Source organism: Mytilus edulis, chromosome 13 (genome assembly GCF_963676685.1).
Source record: "Mytilus edulis chromosome 13, xbMytEdul2.2, whole genome shotgun sequence".
NCBI lineage: Eukaryota > Metazoa > Mollusca > Bivalvia > Mytilida > Mytilidae > Mytilus > Mytilus edulis.
The window spans coordinates 38,117,747-38,145,588 of NC_092356.1; the positions used below are offsets into that span (position 1 = coordinate 38,117,747).

Below are 27,842 nucleotides of genomic sequence, written 5' to 3' on the forward strand. Positions count from 1 at the left end.
GACTTAGTTTTAAGAAATGATGTCAAAGTAACACTATGAAAATATTTTTAGTAAGCTGAAATATATATTTATTTTTTACATGTTTATGTCTTGTAAGTTATTTTATTTCTGTCCCATTTTTCAACATTAGCGTCTCGAAAGGGGAAATGTTTTAACTGAATGGTTAATTTAAATTAATTATGAAAATTGTTAAAATTAAATAAATAAAAGTAATTATTGCCCAGTTACAGACACTACCAGGGGATAATCCATAATTACCCCCAACTTTAGCCTGGTCTGGGAACAGTAATAATATATATGTTCCTGGCCTGGTAAACTTGTTGTCTCCTTGTGAAATATAAAACATATTAAAAATGATTTCCTGCTTAAGTCTTTTATTGATATAAAGTCAAAACCTTCTTGCTTTTCACTAGACAACCATGTCCTGTCAGGTTTAATTCTTATATATGTAGATGAAAATTAAAAGTGTCCCAAAACATTAACATGGCAGCAATTGCTTTTACAGCCTTTAAGGCTTTGATTTTTTTACAGAAGAGTGTCCACCATGCACTTGCACTGCACTATAATAATAGTAGAATAGAATTATCATATATACAAATAGATGAAAATGATATTTATCGGTCGTCCAACTGTCTATATCAATTTGCTCAGTTCTTTATAAAACTCGATCCATATCACGGCTTTGTGACGTCAAATACGTTGACCTGGCCTTAATAACTTTGACCCGGACATATCAGCGACGTCATAATGTTTGAACCGACGTTGATAAGTTTGACCCGAACTTATCAAGTCAACTTCCGGTTGCTGGTGAAACTAAGACAATACTTCCAAAAGACGCAAATGCAGCACGATAAATCGATTATCAGGTTATCGGCATAATAATATTGTAAAATATCAGCTGCTCGACATAATATGCGCTTACTCGACAAAAAGCTTAATATTATGTCTCGCAGCTGATATTTTACGATATCAACATGCAGACAACCTGATAATCGGTACATACATGCAATCGTAATATTAATAATATATATAACAACAAACCAGTGTATTCTCTACGACTATTATTATACAAGTATAATAGTCCAAGGTATACTGATTTCTTGCACTACAATATAATAGTTATTACGGTGAGGTTGAATTTCCTGTCATTTATTCATCATCCAAGCACGAACTTGTATCAGAAAAAAATATCTCTGTAAATTAACCCAAGTTTCAGGTATAGAGATGTGATCTGTTTCTGTGACATGTGCTTTTGACCATCCACAAGAACCTGCGGTCATCCGATGTTCAGTACTTCAGTACTTTGATTTTATCTTGTAAATAGAATGTCAACTGCACCAAGTTGACTCTATAGTATTTCCCACAATGTTAGAAAACCAATTAAATAGCATTAAGGCATATACATGTATACCAAATACCATGTCATATATCTACGCACTAGTCATGTTTATGAATTCTTTTTAAGTTAGAAATTTTTTGTTCGAATATGGCCATAAAAAATTTGATATAATGAACAAAAAAAAATTGTTTTTTTTATTTTTTCTTTCATTTAAGCAAATTTGTTTGAATCTACATGTACTTTGAAATTATTGTTTGTTTAGAAAGTACATCAAATATGATTTTATATATCGTTTTTTACAATGACAGACTTACACGGTGAATAAACCCTTGAGATTATTGCGTTTGTTATATTCTATTTTTAACAAGACAAATGACAAAAAAAATCCTATCTTTTTAGATAACAAAGTAGACAACATCTGTATTTAATCATTAAAAGTCAATAATATTCTACAAGGGAGGAGAAAAAAAATTGTAAAAGTACAACTGTAGGTTGTAGTTAAAATGTTTTTACTTCCTGTTTGACCGCCTTCGTGGTTGCAGCATCTGGTACATTATATTTCGTTGCGTCTGTTTGAAATTATAAGTGTCAGTCTAACTTTTACCATATTCATATTCAACTTCATACTCAGAGATGAAATTCAACGTTGCGTTTTTGGTTGTGTTTTCTATTTTTTTGACTTTTCAAATTGTCGAAGGTAAGATGACACTGTAAAATGCCTGTACCAAGTCAGGAATATGACAGTTCTTGTCCATTCGTTTTTGATGCGTTTTGTTTGATTTTGCCATGTGATTATGGACTTTCCCAATTGATCTTCCTCTAAGTTCAGTATTTTTGTGATTTTACTTTTTATAACACTTATAAGTCATGCTTCATTATTCATGTACTTATGCTGGGTCTGCATGGAGGGTGCTGGAGCCTTATTGTTTTCATTTTGTCCGTCCGTTCGTCTGTTCGTCTGTTAGTTCGTAAAATAACTTTTGTGCAAATACATATTTGAAACTATGGAGAGGCCGTGACACAAGTGAAATAAAAATATTGGATTTGTAAATATTTTTTTTAAAAGTTAGCCAATTAGTTTTGGAAAAAGTTTCTGTCAAAACATTGTTAATGCAAAAGCTCCAAAAATGTTCGTATGAAAGCGATAAATTTTGCTCATTTCTATTGTGTGATATATTTTCGTGAATTTTATTTCGTACCAAAATTAGGCAATTGTTGTTTTGGTAATATATCACTCACATTGAGAAATACTATTTGTAAATGTTAAACTCCAAAAGTTTAGTCAGGACAGTCAAGCTGAAATTTTGAAACTTTATGGGAGAAATAAGTAATTTAGATGTAATCTTGCTCGACATGTTTAAGACTGCATGTCATGATATCAACAAAATTTAAATTCCTAAAAGACGAAATGCAAAGAAAATATAAAGTCAACCATAGTTAAAATCCCGGACATGAACAAGAAAACTCAGAGCAGGATCTGCTAGCCCTTCCAGAGCACCTAATTTCACCCCCCAGATTTTGGTGGGGTTCGTGTTGCTGGCCTTAATTTATGTTATGTCCCTGTGTTTGAATGTCACTCTGGTATTTTTCACCCCTTTTTTTTTAGACTTTCTACTTTTGTAATCATGCCGTTAATTCACAAGTTCGATTTAAAATATATTTTTACTACTTTTAACGGTTGCTATTAGTAGATTAGATGAAATGTCGGTTGCATGGAGAATGTTAGCTATTTCTATTGTTTCTTATATTTATTACATTTATAACAAATCAAAGGTATATGACGGAGAAAGTGTAAACGATCCGTTATTGCTTCATCAAACCGGAGGACCGCTTGACGGAACAACAGCGCAATCGACGGCAAATAAGATGTTAGTTCGTTTCAAATCTGACTTTGCATTTGACTGGCCAGGTTTCAATGCTAATTACATAGCAACCATTACAGGTATGCGCATTTTAAACTGCAATTAAATTAATCCATCATTTATGATAAATTAAGGTATTTTTCGAATCTAGTATTGTCCGGTTAGTGATAAGATTTTGAGAATGAAAGAACTGCTTTAAAAGGTATAACTTAACTATTGTTATATCATTTCTGCTTTAAAGACTACATAGATATGTAAAAACTACACATTGTTCATAATTAAATAAATGAAGAATGTGTCCCTGGGACACAGATGATGCATAGATAAGATTTGGTTGAGGCAAATGTGAGTTAGAGAACGGAAACGAAAAATTCAGCATGTTTTCCATTTGTATCGGGACATGAATCTAGAACAGTTACCGTAGCGCCATTCAAAAACTTAATTGTTTTAATGGTAGTAAGTATTGTTTATAATTTTCATAAAATTTGGTTCAGGCAGACTAAAGTTATAAAACAGAAATCAATTTTCGGACGTTCCGACGTAAGGGTAACGCTTAATGTCCTCCTTCGCCGCAGCGGGGGCATATCATTGTTATTATAAAAGTACAAGACTAAGAAACACGTTATTCGAATTCGATTCGCATTAACTAATTCGAATTAGTTTAATTCGCATTCGAAACGTTTTACGTCAAAACTAGGTATAATACGCTATTAACTAGGTGTCAGTGCTATAATTTCTGTGCTTTGTATGTATTGTTTTTATGCTAGTTGGTTTGTTTGTCTGGTACCAATCATTTGAGGTAAGCAAAATACAACTGATATTTACAATTTGTTCTTGTGTTATGCTGTTACATAAATATCTTAGCTTTGGTAAAGTTTGAGCGATTACATGCAAGTTAACCCCACCACATTCTTTCTGTATCTGTCCCAAGTCAGAAGCCTGTAGTTCAGTAGTTATCATTGGTTCAAGTCTGTCATGTTTGCTTGTTTTACACTTTTGTTATACATTTGACCGTTAGTTTTCTCGTTGTACATTGTTTTATATTTTGTATGACTGGTCATAGTAAAGTCGATTATACGGTACTGGGTTTTCTAATTGTTGATTGCTGTACGGTTAACTACAATTACTTACATCAACTTCATTTAACAATCATATCCAATCTCCTTTTTCTATATTAATACGGTCACCACGTTTTGCAAGACAAGTATCACAAGTTTCGTATTAAACCTTTTATTACTTTTGGGGGCATCGAAAAAGCTTTACCCAACGATGTCAAGTTGAACAGGAGTATTATCAACTTATAGAATGTAGACCTGGCTTTATTAAGTTTGGTATAAATGTCGGCTTTAAAACATTCGGATCAAAACTGGAATTAAGAAATGTATTGAATACGTTAAATATCAGAGACCCAAACAATAGAATATCTTTGTCACATTTTGACATCTTTAATAATATATCACTGAATTTTGTGTTTATAATGGGAATAAAAGTCGTTTTGAAACGTTTTTCTGAAACACGACTGTTTCTACTAGTGGAATAGGAAATGTTGAGAGTTTCGGAATACCATTGTTCAACAAAAGTTGTAGTCGGAATTCATCATCTTGATCAATCTAGTGTTTTGAACAAAAACTATTCAATGTTTACGGCTAACGGCAATTTTCCACAAGATAAAATACAATAATAAAAAAATTCGAAATATTGTGCAATTAGTTTTGGTCCGTACTTTTGAAAAAACTCCCGAAATATTGCTCATCAGCTTCTTAATACAAAAGTAGAGTGTACAGCATTTTATATTTTTTTTAATTATTTCAGGTTAGTCCTATCGCAGCACGCTGAAGAGAAGTTCATTTTTTTCAAATACTAAATCAATAAATTTGATAGATGTTGCACATTTGTCTCATTTTGTGATGTAAAAGGTAAACCATTATAAGTCAATGAACGGCCCTCAACAAAGAACCTTAGCTCACACCGAACATCAGGCTATACAGGTCCCCCAAACTACTAGTTTTAAACGATTTAAACTGGAAAACCAACAGTCTTTTTGTATATAAAAAAAACCCGAGATCACCCAATTTTCTAAATATATTTTAAAAACAAATTCATAACTTATCACCGGAGCATTAAATTTTTTATATATAAATATATACAAAAGGAAAACATTGATAAATAACAAATGTTAACGATATCAATTATCACTTATATTGTGATACTGTTAAACTATTGAAGAACAAACCAATTAGCAAGGTCTGTGTTCATGCAATTATATTTGTTTTACAGTTACAAAGATGTTGGCAGTAATTGTAAATTGTGAAATGTAGAAAACAAAACAAAACAAAAGCAAAATAAATAAGTAAAAGTAGGGTAATATTAAGCTTGCATTTCAGACAAAAATTGAATAATGCGCAGTGATATTGACTAGATTAATCTATAGAATATCCTAGACAAAAAATTGTAAACTCGACTTAAATTTCAATTCATCAGTGTAGAAGTGAAAACCATATTTATATTCTCTTTTTTTTTTTTTTTTTTTTCCAACTTTAAATATTTTATTTCATTCCTGGTTGTGAACAATGTCCCTTAGCGCTACAACAATGACGCTAAGGTTCCTCCCTGTGTTGTTAATTGCTAATAAAACCAGGGGATTTGATTAGCAAAATATACTTTATATTTATATCTTTTGTTAGTTGCATATTACAAAGTATTCATACGAGCACACAATACATACATATTATTCAAACAGTGATCCTATATATAAACAATCATATAAGAAAGAAATTATAATAAAAAAAAAACCAAAAAGACGGATTTTTGTCCGTCATTTGTTTTGATTGTATAAAACTAGTTTAACCGAAAGTAGAATGATCAAGAATGATCAAGCATGGTCGACCTCATGGCTAGACGAATAATTTCATGAAGTGGTGAGTAATTTATTGCAGTCATCAAGTGACTTATCAAATGTGTAAATTTCTAAACTTATAATAATCAAATATTTCTGGTAAGTAATATTGAAATATATTGAAGAGATCAAAGAAGGAGCTATTGACCCCTGATCTTGATTGATTTGTAAATTATTGATTGATTGATTCTTTGTTATTTAAATACTGACTGAAGTATTTATATTAGATCTAATTCTCCTAAAAAATAGATATAATCAAAGTTTGGATATTTTCCTCTGAAATTTTTTCAAAAATAGATTTTCTGGATGATATAACATTTGTGTTTCAATCTCATTTTTTAGAACTGACAACATGTTCACAAAAGTTCTCTTTTCTGATAAATAACAAGAGGCTCTCAAGAGCCTGAATCGCTCACCTGGTAAACAATGCCTTATTGAACATATTGAACCATGCCAGGCAAACATGTACAGCTAACAATTCTTCAATATTACAAATATATATGACTTACTGTTTATAAATAAAGAAAATGAGACCAAAACACAAACACTTAAAACTTAGCAATGGACTGTGAAAATGAGGTCAAGTTCAAATAAAACCTGCGTAACTGACATATAGATCATAAAATATTTTCATACACCAAATATAGTTGACCTAATGCATAAAGTATTAAAATAATAGACCAAAACTAAAAAAGTTAACTTTGACCACTGAATTATGAAAATGAGGTCAAGGTTAGATGACACCTGTCAGCTAGACATGTACACCTTACAATCATTCTATACACCAATTTTAGTAGACCTATTGCATATAGTATAAGAAAAACAGACCAAAACACAAAAACTTAACTATAACCACTGAACCATGAAAATGAGGTCAAGGTCAGATGACACCTGCCAGTTGGACATGTACACTTTACAGTTCTTCTATACACCAAATCTACTAGACTTATTGCTTATAGTATCTGAGATATGGACTTGACCACGAAAATTTAACGTTGTTCGCTGATCCATGAAATGAGGTCGAGGTCAAGTGAAAACTGTCCGACAGGCATAAGGACCTTGCAAGGAACGCACGTACCAAATATAGTTATTCAATTCTGCCGCCGGATCACTATCCCTATATCAAGCTAACTGCAACAAAAGTTGCAGGCTCGACAAAAATGATCAAGACAATTTTTTTAACTAATCATTTATTAAGAGAAAAAAATCACACTATTTTGCTTTTTACGTTTTATTTATATACATATCTAGTTGATTTCACAATAAATAACAATGCATTTATTTCCTTTATGGAGATAGAATGTGTCATGCTTCTATGGAGATACATTTATAAAACATTCTCTTCTCAGAAAGTCTATATATATATATATATATATATATACAATGTCAGCCTTTTACATCTCACTCAACTGTTGAATTAGTCCATGCTTCATGCATACTAGTCAATCATTATAGTAAATGTCCTTGTTAGATTTTATAACAGTGCAATATATATTGCTTACAATATTCTCTACACATCAACATATAAATTGAATCAAAAATACAGTTGAAAGTGTTTAGTACATAAGCAGTTATAAAAAAGAGTTCTTAAACAACAATATATACTCATGAAAAATTATAGAAACAAATAACAAACTATCATTTAAATCAGATCCGTAAAGTTTATTATATGACCATAGATGACTTTTTTGTTTTGTCTGGCCCTGCGACACTGTCGCATATGCGAGTCTAGTGTCTGTATTGGGAGACTGATCTCCTGCATATGTATCAGGTTTTTATGCCACCACATTCTTGTTTGTTATTCGTGCATGGCACAGGACACCTGTTATCCTAGCATAGACCCTGACATTACATTATACCAGAACTTTTCTTCGAGCTATTTCTTATAATATAAATGTTTTTAAAAAATTTGCTTGCTTTAAAAAAAAAAAGGTTATTGCTAACATTTAAACCTGTTTTATAACTGCTTATATACTAAATACTTTTAACTGTATTAAAACATGTATATCGTGAAGTGATTTATTTTTCTACAATTATTTTAACAACATGAAGATCATTCATCTTATCTGATACTTGTACTATTAAATTATCAAGATTATATCACAGCCATCACTATATGCTACAAATTGATCAATCAACTACAAATATCAAAGAATTTAAAAATAAAACACAAATGATACCTCAATTATTGTTCTTAAAACATTTCAAAATGTTTCAATAAAAATTATTCAACATTTATTCTAATGGACCAAAAAATATATCCTAGATTCTCATCCCCTTTATACATGTACCCAATTTTTCCAGCCTTCACAATAAATTATTTAGATTTTTTGTCACATTTTCTTATAAAACTTAAGTATGTTTGAAAGCAGTATTAATGGTAATGGTCCTTTTGGCTCCAGATGTAGCAAAATTTTGAAATGTGGATTATTTCTTTGTGTGATATATAATATTTGATATAAACATGTTTAACAAAATATAATAATCTTGGTTTTCAGAGGCCAATTATGCCCCTTACCATTCATACTCTTTTAACTGTATTGTCAGTTCCTTCCACAATTACACAGGCAAATTTTGTTCACGTGAATTTTATGTGAATTTAATTTTCACGTGAAATTCATGTGATGAATTGAGCTTATACATGAAATTCGTGTGAACTCATTTCATTTGAGTTTCACATGAATATCATTTACATGAATTTGTTTTGATGTGAAATTCACATGAATTTTTTCACGTGAATTTCACAATCATTTCATGTGAATTTCACATGAATTTGTGTGAAATTCACATGAACAAAATTTGTCTGTGACCCCATGCAACCTTTATAAGATGGTGAGGGGAACCCATGAGCAAAAATAACCCCTCTTTGGACATTTAAGGTTGTTCTATTGAACAAACTTAAATGTCCAAAAAAATGTGGTGGGTTTTACACTTCTTACTTTAATATGTTTAATGTAACTGAACTGTAACATAAATAATCTGATGGTCGGACCAATAGGCATCAAGAATATCTGTCTCATAATGAAAAATTTTATCAATATTTAGGAAAATATGATCTAATAATGTTGTGTATAATCTGGTAGGCTTAGTAAGAATTTGGGAGCACATAAATGTGTCCAACATAAAGTTCAGGAAATTATCATGTCCAGATAGCAAATCAAAGTTAAAATCTCCCATTATAATTAAATTTGAGTGTTGTAAATCCAAAGTAGGAGCAAGATCATAGAGGAAAGCTGTCTTCAAATCTTTAAGGGAACATTCTGATGCTCTGTAGACAAACACTACTTGGAAGAGTCCTTTGTTAGGCACAATTATTTCCACTAGTAGAAATTCTAATGTAGGTGTTGAATAAGGCAATTGTCTTTGAAGTAAACAGCCATTTTTCAAGAATACAACAAGTCCATGTGGAGGTCTAGTATTTGGATGTTTTTGATTTTGATCAACTCGAATAGGTGTTTGAAATCCAGGAAATAAGTAATTTTCGTTGCAATCTGAAGGAATTAACCTTGATTCTGCGATACCAATGACATCAGCATCCATAATGCTGGGATCTGCTCTAATGTCTTCGTGATGCAAATGCATAGATCTCGAATTGTTAAAAACCACCTTGAAATTTTCACTTGGCAAAGAATACAGTGGTTTGAAACACAATGAAAGGACCGCCTCAGATTTCAATCTCTCAACTTCATCCTTGACACAGTCAGACACAGCAATATTTTTTCGATTCAAGTTAAGTATTTGCAATCCTGATAAAGTTGTTACTCTGCTTAAAGCAACATAATGAATATGAGGAATCTTCCCTTTGCATTTAGAATCAAGACTCACAACTACTTCTTTTAAAGTATCACCTTGTGACTTGTGGATTGTTTTTCCAGCAGCAGGTCGAAGAGGCATCTGGATTCGTTCAAAATTTTTGTATCTATAACTAAATGATCTCTTAATATCAAAAACTGGTGTCCATCTTTTGTCAATATTTTGACTGTACAAGTGGCTATACTTTTTTCTTGTATTTGTTCCAATTTTCTCATCATTAAATTTGACCCATACTATACTTGGTCTTTGCGATTTCGTCTTGTACTCAAATAATTTCACCTGACAAGATGAACCATTGGTGAGACCATCTGTTACTTCAATGTTAGCTGTTAGATCATATTTCATTCCAATAGCTAGCTCCACTTCTTTGGCTAAATTGGCTGTGTCAGACTGCTTTCCAGGTAAAGAACTGATCAATTTTGCTTTAATAGGAGGGGAAAAGTCTCCAACTACGGTGTCTACAGCTTTTACACTTACTTTCTCAGATGTCAAATTTGTTATAAACTTGTTGTTAAATTTATCAACAAGATCATTTTGTACAAATAAGTGTGTACTGTTTTTATTGTATGATTGATCTTCAATCCGGACAGTCCTTGTATCAAGAATAGCAAAATCATTGTCATTGAGATTATTAAGTCTCAACCTATTCAACAACTCTGCAAACTCTATATCATCTTTTTGTCTCATTATCTGTGTAAGTTCATGAACCTTAAATAACTCCTTCCACAAATTAGGAGAAAGAGCAGATATGCCTTTGTTAAGATCTTGAAAAATCCAACCATCAAATACTGGCTTCAGTTGAAAGAAGTCTCCAATTGCAATCACACTTACACCTCCAAATATCTGGTTGCTGCCTTTGATTTTCTTTAATCTAGCATCCAAAAGGGAGAACATTTTGTTTCCAACCATTGAGATTTCGTCAATCATTACAACTGATAAATTTCTATATTTCATTCTTAGAGTATTTAGAACATCACATGACAGAGATTGATTTAATCCTTTATTGGGCTGTATTTGAAAAGCATTATGTATGGTCAAACCATTAATATTATAGGCTGCTTTTCCCGTTGGAGCACATAACAGAATTCTTATATCATCAGGATCTTCACCTTCGGTGGAACACAAATGTCTATGCAGTGCTTGAAATAGAGCTTTGACTACTACAGATTTTCCTACACCTGCACCACCTGTCAAGAACAGATACAATGGGTCACATTTTCTTTTAATCCATGTGAGTACATGAAGGAAAAATTCTCTTTGTTTATTATTTAAAGACCGTATGAGCTTGTAATAGTCATCATCTTCAATGCGATTGGCATGACTTTTTACATCTATTATTCTAGCTGCTACACCAACTTCTTCTGAAATATCATAATGTCTATGTTCTGTTGGTCTATCTGGGTTGAAATGTACATACTGATCTGCCTCTGTTGACCCTTCTTCAACATCTTCAAGCTCTACTTGCTGAGTTCCAGGAGCTATTTCATCATATTGATGGCAATCATTCTCTGCTTCCTCAATGGCTTTGTCAAGTTTTTCAACATTATGTTCATACTGTTTGGCTTTACTCTCTACTATTCTTCGAACAGAATTGTACATACTTTCATACGTTTCGTTTGTTCCCTTTATATCAGATTGTTCATTTCTCCAAGGATAGAACAGTAGCAATCGTTCCCTGTAAAAATTTTCAGAATCTGTTTTTCTATTGTATCGGACATACCTAATCACTTTTTGTGATTTTCTTTGTCGAATGATTATGCCATTTTTAAGAGTAATTTTTATTTTTCTATGATTCTCATTTGACATTTCTAGCTCATCTTCAGTTTCAGACTCATTCTCTGACTCACTTTTGTTTTGTTCGTCATCTGAAGCAGGAAATTTCACTTCAAGTTGAGATATGTAGTCTGCAAGACACCAGTTTTGTAGAAGTGCTGGTCTTTTTGAATAACGTTTGATGTCATTGTTTGACTCTACATCAGTAGAATCAGGGGATAATTTTTCAAGCTCTGATGTTTGTTTTAGCAAGAAAGTTCTCTTGTCAGGTGGAGAAGTGTTTATGAATACTACATGTCTGGTAGCTTTTGTCAGAGGCATTTGTAGCAATAAATACACAGCTTCTTGAGCACAGGTTTCGACTGAATTTGTAAAATAATTTCCAATGTGCCTAACTTGTCGCTTGAGGTCCAAATTTCCTTCTCTAGCTTCCTTTGCAGCTTGGTCTAGCAATCCACTCATTCCCTTTTGAGACTTGCTTATATATGAAACAATGTATACAGCACATGCATATGGATCTAGGACAAACTGCAAATCATGATTTGCTTTCCATGCCGGTAATAATGCTTTCATGTATGGATTTACACGAACTTCACTTGGCTTTCTTTTAAGGAACACTTTTGCACTAGATAGATTGCTTCTGATTGCTTTAATATAATCCTCTCGACTTAACTGTAATACATTGTTAAGAAGCTCATCAAAAGTAATATCTTCAACATTATCCATTGTATAAAGTGAATCGACCTTGGTTTGGACTTCTTTATAAATTGCCTTGTATTTATCAATATCTTCATCTAATGGTTCTAAAATTACTGTCTCATCCAAAGGTGGCAAAGGAAACCCAAAGCGACATATTGGCCGACCTTTAGTTCTGCAAGTCTTTGAATGTTTGTGAACTTGTAAACTAACCAAATCAGATGGAGCAGATGATAATGAACAACTTACATATTTGTCAATAAACTGAACGAGGTCTTCATTTGAATCCTGTTCATAAATTGGAGCATTTTCAATCCATATCAACATGTGAATGTGGGGTGACCCTCTTTGTTGAAATTCAACACGATAGAAATAATCAATCACTTTCCCAATAGGGTCATGATCACTCTGTAAAACTGTCTTGATGAATTGTTGGACACGATAATCAAAAAACCTAGAGCATGTGACAGGATCTTTCTGTACTAGTCTGGACTTTGTATTCCAGTCCATTTGATCCAATTCATCATCAGAATAATATTTACCATCATTCAACTTTCCAAGAATTCTAAGTAAATCCTTCCAATTTGTATCTGCTGAAGAAAAGGAACCAAACCATGTCGGTAAACCTAACTGTCTGATCATTGCAAATACATCTTTCTTTCTCTTCTCAAGGTAAACAGGAGAGTTTCTAAGTGATCTGAAAATGTAATATCCTTCATCTAACTTTACTATATCATTCACAGTTGAAGGGTTCAAAAAGTCTCTTACTGTCCATTTTTTCCCTTCTGATTTGCATCTACGTAAGGCAAGATTTACTCTATCATTTATATGTTTCATTTGTATTTTCTTTAATTTGAAAAACAAATTTGGTACTGACTGTGCAACTCTTCTGTCTACAGATCTCAGTTCCCACTTTACAATATCTGAATAATGCACAGAAACTAATCTTTCTTTGCTATCTGGTCTGCGTTGTCCACAAAATATACTTGGGAATGCTAAATACTCAGCATCTGTGTCATTGTACAAACTCAATGGTCTCTGCCCTTCACCAGGAGCAAAAACATACTGAGAACTGCCTGTGTTACTGGTCTCATCGAACACTTCGTCTAAAAGCGTGTCAGTATTTCCTGCATGGAGTTCCTCCTCATTGATTTCATCAAATTTATCACCTGTGCTTGTTTCTTCATCTTCATTGCTGGTATTATTAGCTACTTCACTTTCATCATTGTTTTGTACAGCAGTGATTTCTCTTATCCAGTTTTGATCTATTTGTACACCAGAGGTTTTGTACAAGTCACTATTCTGCATAAGATAATGCAATGCACAAAGTACAGCAAATGGCCTAACATTCTCACTGAAATCACATTTGTTATATGACAGTTTTTTTTTCAGTTTTATTGGTATTGTACCTGATTTCTCCAGAGTATGAGGAAGGGAATTAATTGTAGGTTGTACATCGACAGGTACATTTACTACATTTCCTTTGACTGAAAGTTGACCTCCTCGTGGTAACAACCGAATTTGCATAAATGGTATTCTTAATGACAATAACCTTTCTTCTAATGGATACAGATTCAATTCTATTGGTTTTACTGGAAATCCCATTTTATTTGCAACAGAAAGCCTTGGTATTTTATTTTGTCTTATAGATTGTAAACATGTATTGCAAATCCATTCAATATTGTTGACAGATTTTCTATCAGTAAAACATTGCTTCAAATCACCCTTAACTGTCTGCTTTATTCTACAAGCATTAACAACTGAATTACTAAACCATGTCTGAGTACATGATGTGCACAGGTAAGTCGGACCTTCAATAATGTTTTTAGAAAATATATCAATGCATTGTTCAAGAGAAGAGCCTTGCTGTTTTTGTTTCTTTAATTTTGATTCATGACAGGCAAATTCTTCTGCCTTCCTCTTTTGACTCTTAACTGATCTATCATAGTTTCTAATCTTGGATCGATCTCTATTTCTAGAAGCTTGTTTACATAATCTTTCTTTTTCATTCACTTGGTCATCCTTTCTAGCTTTTCGCTTGGCATCTAATTCTTTCTGTCTGACTTCATCATCCCTTCTCATTTTTCGCTTGGCATCTAGTTCTTTCTGTCTGACTTCATCATCCCTTCTCGTTTTTCGCTTGGCATCTAGTTCTTTCTGTCTGACTTCATCATCCCTTCTCGTTTTTCGCTTGGCATCTAGTTCTTTCTGTCTGACTTCATCATCCCTTCTCGTTTTTCGCTTGGCATCTAGTTCTTTCTGTCTGACCTCATCATCCTTTCTCGTTTTTCGCTTGGCATCTAGTTCTTTCTGTCTGACTTCATCATCCCTTCTCGTTTTTCGCTTGGCATCTAGTTCTTTCTGTCTGACTTCATCATCCCTTCTCGTTTTTCGCTTAGCATCTAGTTCTTTCTGTCTGACTTCATCATCTCTTCTCGTTTTTCGCTTGGCATCTACTGCTTTCTGTCTGACCTCATCATCCTTTCTCGTTTTTCGCTTGGCATCTAGTTCTTTTTGTCTGACTTCATCATCCCTTCTCGTGTTTCGCTTGGCATCTAGTTCTTTCTGTCTGACTTCATCATCCCTTCTCGTTTTTCGCTTGGCATCTAGTTCTTTCTGTCTGACTTCATCATCCCTTCTCGTTTTTCGCTTAGCATCTAGTTCTTTCTGTCTGACTTCATCATCTCTTCTCGTTTTTCGCTTGGCATCTACTGCTTTCTGTCTGACTTCATCATCCTTTCTCGTTTTTCGCTTGGCATCTAGTTCTTTTTGTCTGACTTCATCATCCCTTCTCGTGTTTCGCTTGGCATCTAGTTCTTTCTGTCTGACTTCATCATCCCTTCTCGTTTTTCGCTTGGCATCTAGTTCTTTCTGTCTGACTTCATCATCCCTTCTCGTTTTTCGCTTAGCATCTAGTTCTTTCTGTCTGACTTCATCATCTTCTCTAGCCTTTTGTTTAGCATTAAGCTCTCTTTGGTGTATGTATGGATCTTCCCTTCTTCTTTGCATGTATGTTTTCATATATACCTTACGTTTATCACATTCGTCTGTCAGGGCTTTGGTCGAAATTTGAATTATATTTCTACGATTTTGATCTTTAAAATAACTATTAATCTGCCTCTGAAGTACTAATGAGTTGTCCATGTCAATTAACTTCACTGGAAGAATTTCATACTGTGACTGTAAATCAATATGCATGCTTGTGTAGTGAGAGTACATATAATTCACCAGACTTTGGATGTCTCTGAATCCTATGAGTATTGACATGCCTTTAGACTCTCGTGGCTCATATAAACCAGACTTGTCATGTGAATGAGAGTCAAAGAAAAAATAAGTATCGTTGTCAAAATAAACACCAGAACATATAGCGCCTATCATAACTAAAGCAGCCTTAGCCTTTTCAAATGCTTCTACAAGGGCTTCTTGTAATGTAAGGAAGTCATTTGTTGAATCAAATTGAACAGCAGTACCAAACAAGACATTTTTTCTTTCCACTATAATTTTTTGTCCTCTAATTTCAAAGACATTTGGAATTTCGTTTAAAGTCAATAACATGTTTCTAAATCTACCTTCCTGTTTGAGATTCTGCACAGTTTTGAGATAAACTTGATCTCCTATTTCCAAAATATCATCTAAGTTATACTGTTGGTCATCTATATTCTTAGTTGCAAAGGCCAAATAAATTAAACAATTGCACGTGCATTGATTTCCTCTAGTAAAATTGGAAAAACGACCATCAAATTGATCAAAACTTCCAAAAGTCAACGTAACATTATCAAAAATATGAAGAGCATTTATTACTGAGTAGTTCATAGGTGTATCATTCGCATATTCTTTAGTATTTTTACTTTTAGTATCAGTAAGAATAGTTCTTGTTTTCCCACAAGGGGCATAATTTGCAATCTGTTCAGTTTTCCTACAAGAGGTGAAATGTACAATCTGCTCAGTTTTCCCATAAGGGGCATGCTCAGTTTTTCTGTTTTTAGGGAGGACAGACTCCTCAGGCTCATTTTCAATAGTATTCCCACAAGGGGCATTTGTTTTTCTGTTTTTATAAATGAGGGCAGACTCCTCCTCTCTGTCATCTACTGAGTGTTGGTCACCAGTCTTCGTCATTGGATTGGCAGCCCCCATGATGGCTTTGGAACGTTTCCAGTTCTTTCTTCTAGGCATCTTGAATGACTGCGAAATCACAAAAGAATGTGTAAAAATCATCAAATGAACAAGAGAACTTTCGAACATAGGCATCCTCAAGTTGGAACTCTGTTGTATGTGGGGACAAGAAACTGATTTGTTATTTATTGCTTTCATGAACTCTGTTTTTGTTGAAGCTAGGAGCATCTGTAACTTTGACACTAACAGTGTACATGTAATCAATCATCATGCACCTAAGACTTCTAATACAGACTGAAATAATACTCACATGTGTATTTCATGTTGGTAAATATTTTTTGTATAAATTACAATTTTTTCTTTGAGCAAACGTTATTTTTTTCGAAATGCACTCTTGTTTCAGTTTAATAAAATATTTAGGATTATCCTTTAATGTTATGAACTTGAAGTGTTTCATATATATATATAAAAATAGAAGACACTTACGGCACTGAATTATCTACTTTTTACATTTACACATAATAAACTCTGGCCAAAGTCGTTTCTTACTTAATCAGATGTTCATTCTGATTCTTTCAACAAGATCATTAATGTGCCTTAGTAATCGTTATCAGGCATATACAAGAGCTTGGAAAAATATCAAATGCAAATGTTTCTTTTGGGTTAAATTTGTACAACACTGAATATTGTATTCATTCAGTCTATAAAACTTTTAAAAGACCTAGAATAAATAGATTATCTAATAACCAACAAGATTTTGCAATGGACGAAATGACGAATTCCTGTGAACAGTATGATTTCTATCATATCTTATATACAACAACTTTACATCACTATATCATGTATACAAACAATTGGCAAGGTCTTTTAGCCACTCTAGATTTCAAGTGCTGTACCTAAAACAACTCTAATACACATGAAATCTCGAGTTGATTTTGACCAGTCGGAACTACTATTTTTGTAATGTTGCACACTACAAATAACTAAGTTATTGTGTTCTGATTACATTTTGGAACTTTTTAATGCAAAATGCAGCTTTATCAAACAATTTAAAAATGAAACATAACACAGTTTGTTTTATAAGACTTGGTTGCAATTAATTAAAATTAAAAACAATGCATATAACATTCAGAAGTAGGATAATTTGCCTTAACTCATTATACCCCCCATGAAGCAAACAAAATCGCTGGAGTCTAGAGACCATTAAAGGAAAGCTGCCTTTAAAAACATGCACTACATTGTAAATGTACATGAACTGCATAAAAATACAGATATACTGCATATTGCTCTTATTTCTATTTCTTGTAAATGTACACGAACTGCATAAAAATACAGATATACTCCATATTGCTCTTATTTCTATTTCTAGAGAAATCCAAAAACTAACATACATGTATAGTGCATTGTGTAATATAATTTTGGCATAAAATTTTGAATTGTGGTGATTTTATTCTTATCAATTCAATTTATGTATGGATAATCATTCACTATAGCGCTTGTATTTGTGAAAAAACAAAAATGTGTCCAAAGTACACGGATGCCCCACTCGCACTATCATTTTCCATGTTCAATGGACCGTGGAATCGGATAAAAAAATATAATTAGGCCTTAAAATTAGAAAGATAATATTATAGGGAACATGTGTACTTAGTTTCAAGTTGATTGGACTTCAACTTAACCAAAAACTACCTTGACCAAAAACTTTAACCTGAAACATGCACTTTCATTTTCTATGTTCAGTGGACCGTGAAATTGTGGTCAAAAGTTTAATTTGGCTTTAATATAAGAAAGATCATATCATAAGGAACATGTGCACTAAGTTTCAAGTTGATTGGACTTCAACTTCATCAAAAACTACCTTGACCAAAAACTTTAACCTAAAGCGGGACAGACGGTCGAACGAACAGACGGACGCACAGACCAGAAAACATAATGCCCCTCTACTATCGTAGGTGGGGCATAAAGATTGAACATTTGATCTTGTTTATTATGCTCAGGGGACAAAGAAAATATATCTGGACACTTCAACTTCACCAAAAACTACCTTGACCAAAAACTTTAACCTGAAGCGGGACAGACAGACGAACGAACAGACAGACAAAGGAACGGACGCACAGACCAGAAAACATAATGCCCCTCTACTATCGTAGGTGGGGCATAAAAATTGAAGATTTGATCTTGTTTATCATGCCTAGGGGACAAAGAACATATATAGGAACAATGGTACCACAGTCGTTTTTCTAAGGGGCTGCATAAGCCAATTTCCAAACCGTTGTTTGGTGTCTATTTACATCTGATTTTTTCTTTTATATATATTTTTGTTTGTAAGTACATCTTGTGGCAGTTTGCTATGCATTCTAACCAAAATAAAATAGTAAAAATTTGCATTTGTTTTCTCCTTGTCAGAAAATGAAAATGAGTGATTAAAATTATGACTAAACAAACAATAAAACTTGAAACATTTTTACATCTTTTGGTGTTTATTTTATAAAAATCGGTCTTGTAGTTACTTGGCAATATTTTTTTTAAAAACATCGATTTTGGTTGAAATGATAGGACATTTTTTGAGTGGGAACTCAATCTTGTCCAATTACTGTATAGTCTAAGCACTTGTTTCATGAGCTTGAGTACGCTTATTTTATCAAGAACAATTATTGTTCTTAATAAAATAATATTTGCGAACGTCTTGTCCAGGAAATGCAAACCAAATGACATCTGACAGAGATATACAAAAAATAACGTACACGCGTGCTTCCAATGTTTTAATTATTTTTCCTGAATATAAGAGAACTAGCGGTGAAAATCGAAACAAAAAGTCTTTATATATCGATGGAGAAACAATACCAACAATGCTGGATGAACAACAACACTAAGATTTACTAATATTAAGGAAAATATTTTCAACAGGCTGAATGCAGTAATATTTCTTACCATCAAGTTACGGAAAGACTGTTTCCGGTCGGTCACACTAAAAACAACCCGGACGCGTCCGAGAGCGCCGGAGAGAAATACAAGTTCTACCATGTATACACGTTTCCTTCTAATATAATATGCATACAAGAAGAGCGGCAGTACGTTATTTTTATTATATTATAGTTACAATAAAAGAATTTTAACAATAAAATTGTTATTGTTACATTATAAAATTGTTATTCTTTCGAATTTCTTCATTCATGATTTGGATTTATTCCACTGCTGAGAAGGGGCAAGAGGCTCCAATAACAGCAAAACAGTTAAATGATTTCATTAATAACAGTTAGGCATGGACCATTTAACTTGTAGGGGGGCATGGTTTTTTTTTCTGGTCAGAATATTTTCTATTTTTTGGAAGTAACACAACAAATTATTTTTTTTGCAAATTGCAAATTGAAAATTTCAGGACAGGTAGACCTTAACCTAATAAATATTTTAACTTCTAGTCTTATTTGCTCTAAATGCTGGAGTTTTTTTTAGATATAAGCCAAAAACTGCATTTTACCCTGTGTTCTATTTTTAGCCATGACGGCCATGTTTTTAGACAAAATAGAAAATAAAACACAAACTTTATTCTATACACCCTACTGATCATTCAGTTGAAGTTTTGTTGAATTTGGTTGAGTAGTTTTAGAGGAGAAGATTTTTTAAAGTTAGCAAATATGATGAACAAATTGTGAAAAAATTGTCATTAAAGGACAATAACCCCTTAAGGGGTCAATTGACAATTTTGGTCATAATTAACTTATTTGTAGATCTTACTTTGCTGATCATTTTTGCTGTTTACAGTTTTTCTTTATCTATAATGATATTCAAGATAATGACCAAAAACTGCAAAATTTCCTTAAAATTACCAATTAAGTGGCAGCAACCCAACAATGGTTTGTTTGATTCGTCTGAAAATTTCAGGGCTGATAGATCTTGACCTAATGAACATTTTTACCCCACGTCAGATTTGCTCTAAATGCTTTCGTTTTTGAGATATAAGCCAAAAACTGCATTGGACCCCTATGTTCTATTTAAAGTAAGGGCGGCCATGTTTTTTGGCGGATCAAAAATCGAAGCACACACTTTGTGCAGGATAATCTAAGGAACTATCATGCTAAGTTTCATCCAAATCCATTCAGTAGTTTCAGAGGAGAAGATTTTTTAAAGTTAGCAAATATGATGAACAAATTGTGAAAAATTGTCATTAAAGGACATTTACCCCTTAAGGGGTCAATTGACAATTTTGGTCATATTAACCTATTTGTAGATCTTACTTTGCTGATCATTTTTGCTGTTTACAGTTTATCTTTATCTATAATGATATTCAAGATAATGACCAAAAACTGCAAAATTTCCTTAAAATTACCAATTAAGTGGCAGCAACCCAACAATGGTTTGTTTGATTCGTCTGAAAATTTCAGGGCTGATAGATCTTGACCTAATGAACATTTTTACCCTACGTCAGATTTGCTCTAAATGCTTTCGTTTTTGAGATATAAGCCAAAAACTGCATTTGACCCCTATGTTCTATTTAAAGTAAGGGCGGCCATGTTTTTTGACGGATCAAAAATCGAAGCACACACTTTGTGCAGGATAATCTAAGGAACAATCATTTTAAGTTTCATTCAAATCCATTCAGTAGTTTCAGAGGAGAAGATGTTTGAAAAATTGTTAACGACGACGACGACGACGTCGACGACGACGACGACGGACGCCAAGTGATGAGAAAAGCTCACATGGCCTTTTAGGCCAGGTGAGCTAAAAACATTTATAAATCACAAAACAAATCATTGTTATGACATGATTAAGTGGATTATATTCAATATCTTCAATTTTATATCCAAGCACAAGATTTTTAAGACAGAAGACATGTTGGTCTATATTGAAATACATAAATATGTCATAAATTATTGACCAATAATTTTTTACCCATTTACATTCAAAGAAAAAATGATTATAGTTATCACATTTGGAACAAATCACACAATTTGGATTATCAGATATTTTCCAACGGTGCAAATTAGAATTAATTGCTGTAATATTATGCAGTAATTTCCATCTAAACATTTTCATTCTATTATCTTTTAAAAAATGGAACGTAAAAATAAGGTTCTTCTTTATAAAATAAGTAACGTTATCAAAAGTGAAATGATTTTTCCATACATAGAATCCTACTGGGAGCTCTTTATTAGATATAATTAAAATATTATATATTTCTTTGAATGAAATTTTGTCCAGATTGTAATACAATCCATGGCTATTCATCTTTATATCATGTTGAAAATGAATTTTAGTATTTAAAGATGTTTTACTCTTTAATTTTTCTTTCCAAGATTTGGGTATGGCTTTACGTAAAATACATGTTTCTGCTATCCAATTTTGTTTCCTTTTAAGTTTGTCTAAGATTTTTTTTGAAATTTCTCCTTTCTCGTCAATTATATCGTTTATAAAAATTATATCTTCTTCTATCCAATGTTTAAAGTACAAACTTTTGCCTTGATTCTTAATATATTGATTTCCCCATATAACTTGTTTCCTGATATCTAAATAGGTTTCAGGTTTATTTGTCTTCCCACCACCATTTTTAATCCAGCATTTTAAGATTTCTAAGTAAAGAGTAGGCAGGTTTTTTATGTTTTCTAATGATTTATGAGAACCCAGATTCATTTTAAATATAAGGTTTTTACCCCCAAACTCACTGAAATAATAGGTTGGAATAATTTTCCAGTTTGCCCAAGTTTCATCTGTAAGTCTTTTTACCCAATTTATTTTCATTGCCTCAATGTAAGAATCTATATCTGTCATTTTTAACCCCCCTTCTAAATAATTTTTTCTTAGCACTGAGCGTTTAACTTTCTCACTACCACCCTCCCATAAAAAATTATATATCATCTTCTTAAACTTAGATATAGTTTCTTTGCACAGATTTATTAGTGATGCAATATATGTTATATTAGGTATGACAAGTGTTTTGATGATAGTGATTTTACCAATCATGCTAATTTTCCTTTTTTTCCAATCATTAATTATTCTTTCTGATTTTTCCAACTGTTTTTCTGTATTAAGTTTTTGACATTCTTTCTTATCAGAGCCAAAATAAATATCAAGACTTTTTACGTTATGTTTCCAATTGATATTTTCAAATTTGTCTTTGCAGTGTTTAAGTTTACCTAGCCATATACCTTCAGTTTTGTTTCTATTGAGTTTGAGTCCTGAGAGCGATCCAAAGGTTTCAATAATATTAAGTGCATGCTTTATTTCATTTTTAGATTTTAGAAAAAGAGTTGTGTCATCTGCTAATTGTGAAATTTTTAGACTATGAGTTTTTTTTATCAATTTTGATTTGTATTCCTTTTATATCATTAGAGTCTCTTATTCTGCAAGCAAGTAATTCAACTGATAAAACAAACAATAAAGCGCTTAAAGGACACCCTTGTCGAATTCCGCGCTCAATATTAAAGGTTTCTGAAATCCACCCGTTATTTAAGATACATCCTTTTATGTCATAATATAGGGTTTTAACCCACTTCTGAAATGATTCATTAAACCCAAATTTCTTTAATGATTCCAGCATAAAATCCCACTCCAGTGAATCAAATGCTTTAGAAAAGTCAATAAATAGTATAGCTCCTTCAATATTAAAATTTTCATTGAATCCTATATAGCGATTTTTTATGTATCCATTTTGGTCTCTATGGATTATTAATGGTAAGATTTTCTTAAGTCTTTGTGCTAAAGTATATGTTATTAATTTCACATCTATATTTAATAAAGTTATTGGACGGTAGTTATCCAGGGACAAAGGGTCATTTTTCTTATAAATTAATGATATAATCCCAATCTTTTGGGTATTAGATAAAGATTCTTTATCATAACAAGTATTAGAGACTTTCAAAACTATGTTCTTTAGTTTTGACCAAAATTGTCTGTAAAACTCTACAGTTAAACCGTCTTTCCCAGGTGTTTTATTTAGTTTCATTTTAAAAAAAGAGGATGTTAACTCTTCTAGTGTTAATTTACCATCTACTTGTTTACTTTCAGAAGATGTCAAAGAATGATTTATCTTTGTTCCTTCAATATATGATTTTAAGATTTCAGTATCAGGGTTAGAGCTTTTGTATAGGACTTTGTAGTACTCTTTACTCATATCAAGAATTTCACTTTGATCTACAGTTACCTCCCCATTTTGGGACAATAACTTATTAATAGATTTTTTTGATTGCCTGTGTTTTTCTAAAGATAAAAAGAATTTTGTATTTTTTTCACCTTCCTCAACCCATTTGATTCTTGACCTAATTTGAGCCCCTTTTGCTTTTAATGAATATATTTGGTCTAGTTCATTTTCTAATTGTTTAATTTCATTTAAAAGATTATTATTTGTGTCTGTGGGTAATGTATCTAACCTATCGTTTAAAGTTTTAATTTCGCTTTCCAAAACATTGATTTTATTTTTTCTTTCTTTGGCTTTCGATTTACAGTATTTAATTGTAGTGTCTCTGATTTCAATTTTGAACAAGTCCCACTGAGTAAGAAGATTTTCATTATTAAATTTATTCTCATACTTATCAATCAATTTATTTATTATTTCTTGATATTGAAAGTCAGCTAATATACTATTATTCATTTTAAAGTAACCCTTTCCTCGATTACTTGAATAAATATCTACTTTTAAAGAAATAACTTGGTGGTCTGTACGTGAAATGTGAGCTGGTCTGATGTCAGCTGATACTGTCAGCGTGCGTACTTGTGAACTTATTATAAAAAAGTCAATTCTACTTGCCTCATTTGTAGAATTTTTTCTTTTCCATGTATATTGTTTTTTGGTTTTATTTAATAGCCTCCAAATGTCTATCAGTTTATTTGTTTTAATTACCTGTTTAAGATTATTTACTGGTTTTTTAAACTTTTTATGAAGATTTTGATTTTTTGTATCTAAACTAGATAGACGGTCGTTCATATCTCCTCCTACAATTAATGCACCAAGACTGTGCTCTTCAATTAAACCTTGTACTTTTTTAAAGAATGTGTTCCTTGCGTGGACTTCATTTGGTGCATACAAGTTTAATAAAGTAAATATCTTATCTTCTATTTCCAAATTAATTAAAATTATTCTTCCTTCATTGTCACAAAATTCATTTATTATTTTAAAATCGAGTGTTTTGCGTATAAAGAAAGAAACACCTCTCGAATTTGTTTTGCCTAAACTGTGATGGTGTTTTCCATGAAATTCATTATTAATTTTCGTTATAATATCTTTTGAAAAATGGGTTTCTTGTGCCATTAAAATGTCACACTTTTGTTGTTTAAACCATGTGTATAGTCTAAAGCGTTTATCCTTCTTTGCTAACCCTTGACAATTTAATGAACAAATATGAAGATTTTTAATGTTCATAGTAGTTAGTTGTATTTGTTGTTATAGAAAACAGTTCTAAAAAAAACATTTAAATGCCAACAGAAGTTTTGTTTATCGAGCTTGATCATGACCCAGATAAACACCAGGTTATTTATAGATCTATATATAGCATTGTGAAAGGTTAAATCTATTTTTAGTTTCATTACTGACTTTCCGAAAATCTCTCTTAATAGGTAATTGAAATGTACCGGATTTAGATAGTTTTGAAGTGTAATTATTTTGATGTTAAAATTGACACTTACGGTATTTATATATAATATGCTACCTTCTACCTTGTAACAAATTTTCTTATCTTTTTCAGATTCAACATCAAAGATTAATGTGTTGACCTTGTATGAGTTAACGACTACCTGAATTATTTTTACAGTCAACATGTGCATGATATGGAATGTAAACAAATGAATAATTCTAAGAGTATTTATATTTGAAACATCATATACAGGATTTACATTACAATATAGTGTGGATACATCATTATTTTGTGAAATTGATATTCTACATGTAACTGATATCGATTTTAACCATTTATGGAAATTTATAAATAGACATACTAGAAGAATGGACCTTGACAGTTTATTAATCCCAAACTTAGAACTATAAAATTGAATTAGTTTACTGCCGAACTGAGATCCATATAAGTGAATTATATTGGACATTTCAACAAAATCTTTTAAAGTGATGCTGATGCTTTTACAGTTCATGAATGCCGTACCAGTTTCAAGCGACTTATAAACAGTGTTTGTTTCTGATAGAGTTTTTGTCTCTTTATTCAAAAGATTGCTTTTACATTCTAAACAGTCTTCATATAGACTTTTATCTGTATTTGAAATATTTACCATATTTTTAAATAACTCTTTACATGTACTTGTATTTAATTTTTTCTTCTTTGAATGTATTCTATCTGTTATATAGACATCACACTCACAAATTATGTTTATGTTAACATTATAGACACAGTCTATAGTTACATGAAAAAGTAAACAAAAATATATATACAATTTGAATAAAATTAAAAACATATTTTATAGAAAATGTTTTTTGTTTTTTTGATTTTTTTTGATATTTTTTCTAGAGGAAATTAGGATTTAGTTTTTTCACAGGTTCCTCTCTTGCATGCAGCTCATCAGTAGGGGTGGTTGCATTTTGTTTATTTCGTGTTCTTGTCTCATCATTGGGTTTTTGAGAAGGTGTCCGAAAAGCTTCCTTTAAGAAGTGATCCATTCTTTGCTGATCACCAGAAGAACGGTGTTGTTTGTCTTTTTTGTTTTTTTGTCGTTTAGCTTTTCTAACCTGCCTCTTTTCGTCTGTAGAATATGTATCAGAAGCTTTTGGATTTTCTTTTGATTGATTGTTTAGATTGTTATTGTCTTGTTTCTCTGCTGTTTCACTTGCAACATGTATTTGTTTGTTGAATGTAAATCTGTTTTTAGAATTCGACAGATCTGGTGATTGGTGTTTAGTATAATTTCTGTTTTCCTGATCAGGCTGATGACTAGATTTGTTGTCAGAATCAGAATCGGAGTCTGATTGGCTGTCTTCACTGGAGGAGACAGTTTCAGCATTACAGTATTGGGCTGTATGGCCGGATTTGCCACAAGTTTGACACAACCAGTCATTCGGACAAGTAGTGCAGTAATTTGATTTATGTCCACTGCCTCCACAAGTTCTGCATACCCAGTCATTTGGACACTCAAAAAGCTTATGCCCCTCTTGCAGACATTTGTTGCATTTGACTGCTTTCTGAGTGTCTTCTTGGCCCTTGTGGAGAACTATAGCTCTATATTTGCCAATAAGAAGAGTTTTTGGTAATGGTGTGGGGATAGGATCACAAATAGCAAAGCGATCACCGGTCTGACAGTTTGTTAGACGCCCATCAACTCTTAACCTCTCCCTATTTATTTTGTGTACAATACAGTTCTTCTCTTCTAATGCTCTTTGGATTTGTCCATCATCCGCTGAGCAGGGTATATTTTTTACTCTCACCCAAATGTTTGATGGATTTTCATTATTAGCTACCATAGGATTTCTGGCGTAAGTTTGAATCAGCTTCTTTCGAATGACAATACCATTAGTAAGCATTTTTTCCCTGTCCTCATGATTATCAAAGTATAACCTCCACATCCCCCTCACTCTTTGTAAGCCTTTTAAGTGACTGGGGTCTACAAGGCATTCAACTGCTTTATATAGTTCGACATGCGTGAGATATTGATCTCTTGTGGGCTTACTAGAGCCAAATAAATCATCTTCCATTATGAAAATTGGTTTTACGTCACTTACTGACTGATCTTTTGAAGATGTATCTTCGGAAGAGGCTATTTCAGCATACGTTTTAGTGTGGGTTTTTGGAATTGTCCCTCCCTCCGCCATATTGTATGATATTGTATAACAACAATCAGCAAAACTACACTGTTTTTACGATAAATAACTTCAATATGCACCTCAATTTGCACTCAACACAAGGGAAAATGTCTAATGAAATCACATGAAATCAGAAATTTAAGAATTGCTACGTATAATATCAAATATTCTTTTGTTTTTCGAGGAGCTCTGGCCTACCGTGGTTATGGCAAGGGCGCGTTCGAATATTTATATTCTCTATGTTTTAGATTCTGGTAATACTATAGTTATGAAAAAAAATGTATGGGACACCCTTTACTATTGCAACCATTTGCTAGTTGTTTTTGTGTAAATCTCATGTGTAAAACTAGTTACCTATGGATATAGATAATAAAAATTTTATGTTTACAAATCTGCAAGCAAACCGGAAATATGAGTTTTAAAAAAATTAAACCAAATACGTAGGAAACGTATATTTTCCGGAAATAAGAATGAAATAAAAATAGTTGACTGGTATGAGAGACAAAGAGACAGAATGTCAACCCAAGGTTCACATTTGTCAGTGTATGTAAAGTGCGGATCCTAAAATACCATAATGATTTTCACTGTATATGCCATGCATTTCTGATGTAGAATGGT

General features: G+C 32.3%; 1 long non-coding RNA gene across 1 annotated transcript; it reads left to right on the forward strand.

Moving 5' to 3' along the window:
* Nucleotides 1–5,977: 5,977 nt before the first annotated feature.
* Nucleotides 5,978–25,898, forward strand: LOC139501245 (uncharacterized). Its single transcript, XR_011658499.1, has 2 exons — nucleotides 5,978–6,119; nucleotides 25,168–25,898. It is a non-coding gene; the product is annotated as an uncharacterized lncRNA (long non-coding RNA).
* Nucleotides 25,899–27,842: the final 1,944 nt, after the last annotated feature.